Raw genomic sequence first — 8843 nt, 5'->3', positions numbered from 1 at the left:
GGACAATGAGTTCTACAAAGAAGTGAGAGGTTGCACTTCCAGGCCAGAGAATTTAATCACCAGTGAAAGACCATCAGATCTCTCTTTCCCTCTGGCACCGCAATGGGAAATATCTGAGCTAGCCCTGCTCCCATCTGCCTGAGCAACCTAGCAGTTCTGATGAGTGGAGAGCTCCCATCATTGCCAACACCCCCCAATCTCCGTGCCAACTCGGGATGTACCTCTGTTGTATCCTCTGAGATTTGATGATAAAGCCTAAACTGAGGTGGTGACCAGAAATGGCCAAACCATACGTCCACTGTGACTCTGAGTCTTAAACAAGGCTGAGCCAGTCAGTATCCAATCAAGATGGGTTTCAAGACACTCTGTCCTCCACGTCCACCTGTCATCTAGTTATCCCGGTCCCTTTCTGTCAAAAGCAGAAGTCACATCAAAAGAGGAGGAGCAAATAACAGCACAATGGTTGGGAGAAAGCCCGATTGGGGATTTAAATGCTAACTCTGATGTGTCCTAGTTATGTAACCTTGGGCTGCTTGTTGCTTAACCTTTCTGGGCCTCATTTTCATCATCTGTAAAATTTGACAGTAATGCTCATTTGCAAAGTTGTTGTAAAGATTAGGCCAGATAATGTATGAAATGTTCCTAATAGAGTACCTGGCACATAGTAGGCGCACAACCTATAGCATCATATAGGAGTGGAGCACAAATGAACAAAGGATGTGAATTTCCTGTTGATCACATATTAACCACTAGGGAGTGCTCAAGACCCCTCCTTTACTCCATCCCCAGAAGAAGAAACTAATCTGTGATACTGAGAACACAGTAGGACGTCAAGCTACGGGATGAAGTCTTCAAAAGCAAGAATGGAAGAGGTTAATGCTTCTATGACAAGAGCTACTTCTTAGATCTCACATTGTGAGTGGCTTTTCTCTCTTTCCTTCCACGTGGCTGGCATAGTCAGATGGACCAGGGGTAGTGGTGTGCTAGAGCCAAGCCAAGTGATAAATTTTCAGAAATTCTGCAAGCTGGTGTCAAACAGCTATTATTTAATATTAAATTATATAAATTTACAAGTAAACAAATCAAACAAATTAAAAACAAAAGTAATAACTACTCAAATATCATCAGTTCCTAATTATTTCACAGCAGTTTACTTGAGATTATTTATATCTTTTGTATCTTGATGGTAAAAATACTATCTAATGGTGTACTACTACACATCTCTTCCCATCCCAACATTCAGTGATATCATATTGGTAACTTGAAATTGGCCATGGTGGGAGAATTTGCACCACAGAAATAGGCAAACACTAGAAACCAGAGCCTGATTTACTGTTTTGTTGATTGTCTAGAGCAGAGGCCAGTAAACTACAGTTCATGGGCCAAATCCAGCCCCTGCCTGTAATATCTTTCAGATTTTGTACAGCCTACTGTGAGCTCATAGACCAACACTGTGAACTGCAAAAACCAAGCTGGGCATCCCCCTCTGTCTTGTATCACCCTCTGCTACCCGCACCTGCTTCCCTGGCTGGTGGCCACGCCTCACCACTGCCCAGAATCCATGCTGGTTGCCACCTACGCACTGGAAACTCTGCTGTTGGCAACTGCTGAGAACTGAGCAGTAGAATCTCAGTCCAGGAGTTGGAGATTTGGCAAGTCCCTCGGCCTCTGGTCAGCTTCCCAAGTTAAGAAGGCTAGGCTCTTTAGAAGAGAAAGGTGTACCAGGGTGTGAGTGTCACCTGGACAGACAGTAAAACTGACCTTGGCCGTCAACATGAGCTGCTTGCTCTTCTTGTGGGCAAAGTCCTTGTGAAAAAGCATAGCTCCTTGTTGGGGGATGGCCTCTGGCTGGGAGAAATGTGGGGCTGGCAGTGGTAACAGTTGGTTTCTCACGCTCTGGGAGCAGCTCAGCCTAGCAAATAAACAATTATAATCCAGTTAGTGACTACCATAGGACTGAGGCATGTAGGTAGCTGGCTGGATCCAAAAGTAGAGCATGAGGGCTGGGCTGGCAAAAAGAAAAATCCGTAAGAGAGAGTAAACAGACAGTTCTCCATTGAGTTCTGTTCTACCTTAGTTGGGCTAGGCCCAAACATTCAAAGATGAGCACCATCTCAGAAGGAATGTTCTTTTTCCTCTTTGGAGGATAGCACATTATACTGGAATTTGGCCAAATCCTGGCTTGCCTCATCTCCCAGGATTAATTTTAATGGCCTCCCAGAAAGATTTCATACTACACTTCTTGGACAGAAATGTGTGAAGGTTCCCAGCAGAGAAGTAGAAACAGATGCCTTCCTTCCATCAGATGGTTTGTTGGCCAGGAGAAAGAAACTGGGCGGGTCCACATTCCTTTTGAGTCTAAAAAGCCCAGGGTGAACCCCAGAAGACTCAAGAGGTAGAATCTATGCTATCACATCTCAGATAAGAGAGTAATTTATTTCAGGTTTGTAATATCTTTCAGATTATACTGACTTGCCCATGTATGGCCCTGTTTACACAACTTGGCTTTGAGGAAGGAACATAGACTCTAAAATTAGATCAACCTGGGTTCAAATCCTGCTTCTGCCATTTACCATGAGGCCCTATACAAACCACTTCAGACCTTAGAGCCTCATGTTCTTCATTTGGAAACTGGAGTTAATTATAACTATCTGAGAAGTAGCTGTGAAGATGAAATGACTATATGTGAAGTCTGATACATACTTAATGAATGGTACTTATGGTGCTAGAGGCTTATAAGAGCCAATTGGTAAATATTCAGGAATGTTGAGTGGTTAAACCATTGGTAGCCTGAAATGATGGATTTACACCATAGAAACTGGCAAATGCCACCCAACAGGACTTTTTCCTGGAGATCCGTTTTACCAAAACAACACTGTTGTTCTTATGATCTCCCTTCCTCTTCCTATATCCTGGAAAAGCCCCTGTGAGGTAGTATTGTTACCCCCATTTCACAGATATGAAAATGAGATTTAGGTTAAATCACTTGCCCAAAGTCAACAAGTTATAAACATCCAAACTTTTTTGCCTACAAATCTACTACAATCTCCTCTCTAACATGGCAGCGTAATTTTGATCACAAATAGATCCTCTTGTGGCTTCTGGTACCTCTACCCCAGCCATTTCAGAGGAGATGTGACCTTTCAGGGCCCCGGTTCCCCCCCAGGAACTTGGTTTTATCTTCACACCAGAAAGCCACAGCTCTGTGCCAGCTATAGGAAGCTCCAACCACATCTCCAAGGGTTCACACTTGTTAATTTCACTGTGTACTTATCACAGCATTTCTACAGACACTTCACCGTCTGCAGAGCATCCTTATGCTAAGTGGCTTCAAGGGCTCCAGAAACATTCTCTCTGTCCTTCTACACCCCAGTGGGGAGGGTTGGAGACCAGGACCCTTAGTTTACAACTGAGAAAAGTGACTTGGCCACGTTGCCTGAGGAAGTGGAGGCAGCTGCAGTGACTCTCTTTTCTGTTCGGCCCAGGCTGCTCCACCCACGAGCAAAGAGCAGAGCAGCAGCTGCAGCCTCCCTCCTGAAGGAAGAGGAAATGTCAAGGGCGATCAAGACTCTAGCTGCAGGGCACAAACTCATTACCAGGTAGGGTTAAGGATTAAAAAAAAAATCCCCTGTATGATATACTACCATTCAATTATGAGCTTCACCCAGGCTTGACGTGGTTGACATGGTCCACAATCAAGATTCTAAACCCAGTCTGGGTGAGGACATAGCGTGCATTCTCTGGCTGTGGGGTGAACCAGAAGTAGGGCTGGGAAAAAATAAATAACATGGAGAGAGGTTCACGCCACTAGATTATTCGAGCTGACATTATTACTATCACGCCCAGTGATTACGCAGAAAATAAAGGCAGAGTCCCACTTGTCTAATTTGATTATCAGACACGCTCTGTGTTGATTACTAACGGCTGCTTGCAATTGGGGGCAGAAAAGAGGTAGCCAACCAGCTGAAAGCCGGGAAATCACACACACGGGCCTGAGGTCTGTAGTAAATGAAATTTAATAATAAGGGGGATGTGCTTTCAGATAAAGAGGTAAATAACAGGCAGAGAAGGGGGAGGTTCCAGTTATATAGGTGGGAAGGGGATTCTGGCCAACCTGGCGTATTTGGAGAAATGGCCTGTGTTAAGAGGCTTAGAGCAAGAGTAAAAGTGAAGGAGAAAGAGGAATGAAAAGAAAAAAAGACCTAAATAAAGAAAAAAGACAGTGGATTAGAGATGAGATTACGGTGTTGGCCTCAGGAGAGGTGATTATAAGTACTGTTGGGGGCAGTGTACAGGAGGCTTCTGTGTATATAGAGAGAAACGTGGCCAAATAAAAGGACCCCAGAGCCAAGCAGGGAAAGATCAGAAGGTGGAAAGCTAGCATCTGCTTGGAAACCCCTGTGACTGCACAGGAGAGAAGGCCGGCTCTGAGGCTGCTCTGCCCCAGCATGTTAGCAAAGAACCCCAGCAGCCGTACTGACTGGGCACCTCGCAGTTCACAGTCCGCACCAAGACTCCAGTGGTGGCCATGCCATTGTCTAAAGATATTCACATGTGCAACCCACAGTCAAATAGCCCAAGTAAAAGCACTTTGAACTGTTGAAATGGTGCTGATAAGAGGGGGGAAATGCTAGGCGTTGGAAGTCAGGAGACTGGGCTCTGTTCCTCCTCATCTGTAAAATGGGGATAATAATATAGTTCGTATTTGGGGGGATGGAAGAAGAAGAAAATTGAAAATGAGGGGAATAAGGGAGCTCTCTAAGGATTGAAACTGTAAAATCCGCATGTTACAAATCAAAGCAGAGATAGGCAAGGTCACACTAAAGAGACAGAAAGAGCACCCATAAGAGTTTGACTAAAAGTATTGACATCTCCAAAGAATAAAATTGTCACTAAAGGGGGCTTATGGGAAATGGAAGCATGATAAGGACGTGCCTCTCCCAGTGAATTCAGACCTAGAGGATTATGGTTCCATGGACAAGACCACGCCTACTCTGGTAATCTTAGGATGAGGCTGTTCAAGAGTCCAACCATCTACCTCTATGCCTTGGTTGTACGCTCAACAGCCGATCTTTAGTGTGGCTTGTTCTACGGGGGAACAGCTCTGCCCCAGGAGAATGTGTTGGCCTTACTTGGAGAGCAAAGCCATGTGTTCACTGAGCTTTTCCCAGGTGAGCACCTAGGGGAGGAGCCCTGTTGCCTGAGCAGTGTTCTCTGACACAGCATGAGGTTTTCTGTTAGGCCAGGAACCGGCCAGGCTCCAAGGTACGAAGCTGCACCAGACACTGTCTTTGCCTTTAAAGGGGGAAGCCGGGCATACCAATAATAGAATGTGGTAAATGCTGAATAGAGACCTGTTTTTAAGGGACTCTGTGCCTCTGTGTCCCTCAATTATAAAAAGTGGTAATGGCACAGATAAGTTTATCCATGTAAAGCATTCAAAACTGGGCAGGCACATAGCAAGCTCTCCATAAAGGTCAGCCGTGGGCAATTCCTGGGCACAGCAGCATGTGTCCCCACTTCACTGTACCCGCTGTCCTCTCGACTTGAAACTTTTATTTCTTAATGTCATTTTTATAGCTGTAATGTGCTTTATCATTATTAATATTATAGGATTGTCAGGCTGTAAACACTATGGTACATGCAAAAGAAAAAAAAACAGCTTTGTTCAAGACTGAAATAATAATTTATAAAACAGGGAACAGAAAGATCTTCTAACACATTCACAGTTTATTTTAATACTTTCCAAATACATGCCAAGGAAGGCAGTGTTTATAAATAGCATTCAAAACAGCCCCTTCCACTTTCTGGGTGAATGTGCACCAGCTTGTCAATGTCCCCATTGTGCAGGGCCCAGAGCTGGATAGAATTAAAAATCCTCTTACCCAGGAAAACTTGCAGCATAGTTGGTCTGACACATACAATGATTTGTTAATTCAATCTGCAAACATAATTAGAGTAACTCTGAGCCTGGAAGATGGGGATGAATGTGAAGGTGCAGGGCCTTGTCTGCCCTTAAAGAGCTTATAATCAAATGGAGGGCTAGATGTGGGAGTGGCTAACTACGGTCTCAGACAGAAATACACGAATGCTAAGGAAACAGTCAGCAGCTAGAAACACCAGTGTCTGAACTCTTTGAGGGCAAGATTTTGCCTGTGTCCCCTTACCTGTAGTGAAAAGATGTCCTGGTATGGTAACTGGAAATCTAAACTCTGGAATCAGACAACCCGAGTGTAAATCCCAGCCCAGGCTCTTGATGGGGTGAGCTGGTTAGCTTCTCTAAACCTCAGTTTCCTCATCTTTAAAATAAGGATGCTAATAGTAACTATCCTCCTAGGGATATTGCATTTGGGATAATATCTCTATTATTTCATAATAGTAATTGTCTCATTGGATGAAGATTGAGATAATGGACATAAACACATATCACAATACCTGCCACCTAATAAATTAGTAGTAATCTTACTTTGCTCACTTCCCCTAACACCTAGCATAGAGCTAGCCCACAATAGGTACCATTAATAAATGTATGAATAAAAAAATTTAAGAATAAATAAAATAATGAGACAAATTATTGTGTGGAAATAAAAGTGTAAATATCATTACGCTTTTTAAAAATATTTTTATGGATTTCAGAGAGGGAGAGAGAGATAGAAACATCAGTGATGAGAGAGAATCAATGATCGGCGGCCTCCTGCATGCCGCACACTAGGGATTGAGCCTGCAACCTCGGCATATGCCCTGACCAGAATCGAACTGTGACCTCCTGGTTCATAGGTCAGTGCTCAATCACTGAGCCATGCCAGCTGGGCCAAACATTATTGTTGCTTGGGGAAACAAGGAGGTTTCTCAGATATGGCATTGAAAAGAGACCTGAGCCTACATAGCATGTGTGGAGCAGGGTAGATACACATAAACTGAGGTTGGAGCCTTAAGAACAATCTAAATCTGTGGGGCTTCTCTTTGGGGAAAGAAGGGTCAATGGAGATTTTAGTAGAGGGGTTTGATGTCATTTCTGTCTGTTAAAGTGCCATCTGGCCACACGCCAAGAATGAAGTCATGGGGGAAGAAAGTAGAAGCTGGAAGAACAATGAAGAGGCCAACATAAAAGTTCAGGCAAGAGATGATGGAAGTTGACCTAGGGCAATGGCAGTAGGGATAGGAATGAGGAGGAGAAGGCCTATGAGAATGAATAGAATGAGATAGATATGGGAGAGGGGGAGTAAATGAAGATTTTGAGGTTCTCATCTGGATGACTGACACAGCCTTTATAATAGAGATCGTTACTAAATCACAGGGAGAAAATGGTGCATAATAATCAGTTACTTCTCCTGAATCATATAATCCTAGATTATCATGGTGGATGAAACTAGACTCCAAACATTCACCATCTGCTGCATCAATTTCGCTCATCTGTGTCCTCATTCCAAAGCAGCTTTAGGACATGTCTTACTCTTAAGAAGGTCTGACATATACTGATTTAAAATCTGCGTTCCCATAATTTCCAACCATTGGTCCCAGTTTGGCTTCTGGAAACACGGATCAAATTTGGTCCTTCTTCTCTAAGACCACCTCTTGGATACTGTTGGCTAAAAAAGAATACCATCTTCATTTTTCTAATTTGTCCATAAAAATTACTTGCTAAGTCAAAATACACTGTGTCTACCTCTCTCTGTCCTATTATTCTATTAAACCTGCTCCTTCCCCCCAAAGTGGAGAGGTTCTACTTATGTTATGGGTCACAAACTAGACACTAATGACCATCAATTTTTGTATAGGTACTCAAGAACGATTATTGAATAATCTGTTCTAGTTAATTTCCCCTAAGATCACCAAGTTAAGTGCCCAAGTTCAACTGTAATGGAAAAACTCCTCTGGAATCTCAGAGCCACAGCCACCATTACTCTAAGGAAAAGCATGTGCTACTTCTGTGTCTTTGACCACACAGCTACCCAGTGGACCTCTATGATTGCTAATTCTTCTCATGACATTCCCTTTGTATGGCAGGTTCTTTCCCATCACTTGGATTTCAGCTTAAATATCTCCACTCTCCAGGGAGACCTTCCTTGACCACTTGATCTAGACTCACCCCACCCCAACACTTTCCAGTTACTGTTTGTGTGGCATATAAAAACTATCTAAAATGATTTTGCTCACTTGTTTGCTTACTGTAAAATAGAAGCCTCCCAAGGGTAAGGATGTTGCCTTATTACATGTTGTAGTTCTAGCACCAAGAATGCTGCCTGGCACACAGCCTGTGCTCCATAAGCTTAATGTGTATGAATGGTTACTGGCTCAGCATTCTAATAGCCCAGCCTAACCTTTTCAGCTTTCATACACTCCAGGATGACGTTGTTGCTTTCTCCCAAGTTCCTGTCACATCCACTTTGCCAAGCAATTTTTCCTAGTTGGTCAGAATTAAGTCCAGAACAGAAGTTCCCCAAGTCTCTTCCGCTTCTGGCTGAAAGATGAAATTACCAGCCAAGTCGAGCAAGGCAAATGAATCAGATGCCCTGCGTGAGGCTGAAGGAAGCTCCCGGCAGTGGCTGCCTCCACACTGCTCTGTAAGGGGGGAAGTCTCGTCCCCCAGCTGTCTCCTACCATCATACATGCTCTCCAGCTTCAACGAGAGGCTGGATCTGCTCCAGCACTGTTAAAGCAGCTTCACAATGACTGACCTCCTTCTCTTCCCTGATTCTGGTTCTTGATTCCTGGCCTTAGTGACTGACTTTAGACCATCCTCTGATCGAAGCTCTAACATGGAGGTAAGGACAATGTATATCATTGGTTGCATGGGTCAGAAACCACTCAAACTACACAAAATAAGAAAAAGACCAATTAAA

Source organism: Myotis myotis, unplaced genomic scaffold, assembly GCF_014108235.1.
Source record: "Myotis myotis isolate mMyoMyo1 unplaced genomic scaffold, mMyoMyo1.p scaffold_m19_p_12, whole genome shotgun sequence".
In the NCBI taxonomy this organism is placed as follows: Eukaryota; Metazoa; Chordata; class Mammalia; order Chiroptera; family Vespertilionidae; genus Myotis; species Myotis myotis.
This window is presented reverse-complemented; position numbering follows the sequence as displayed.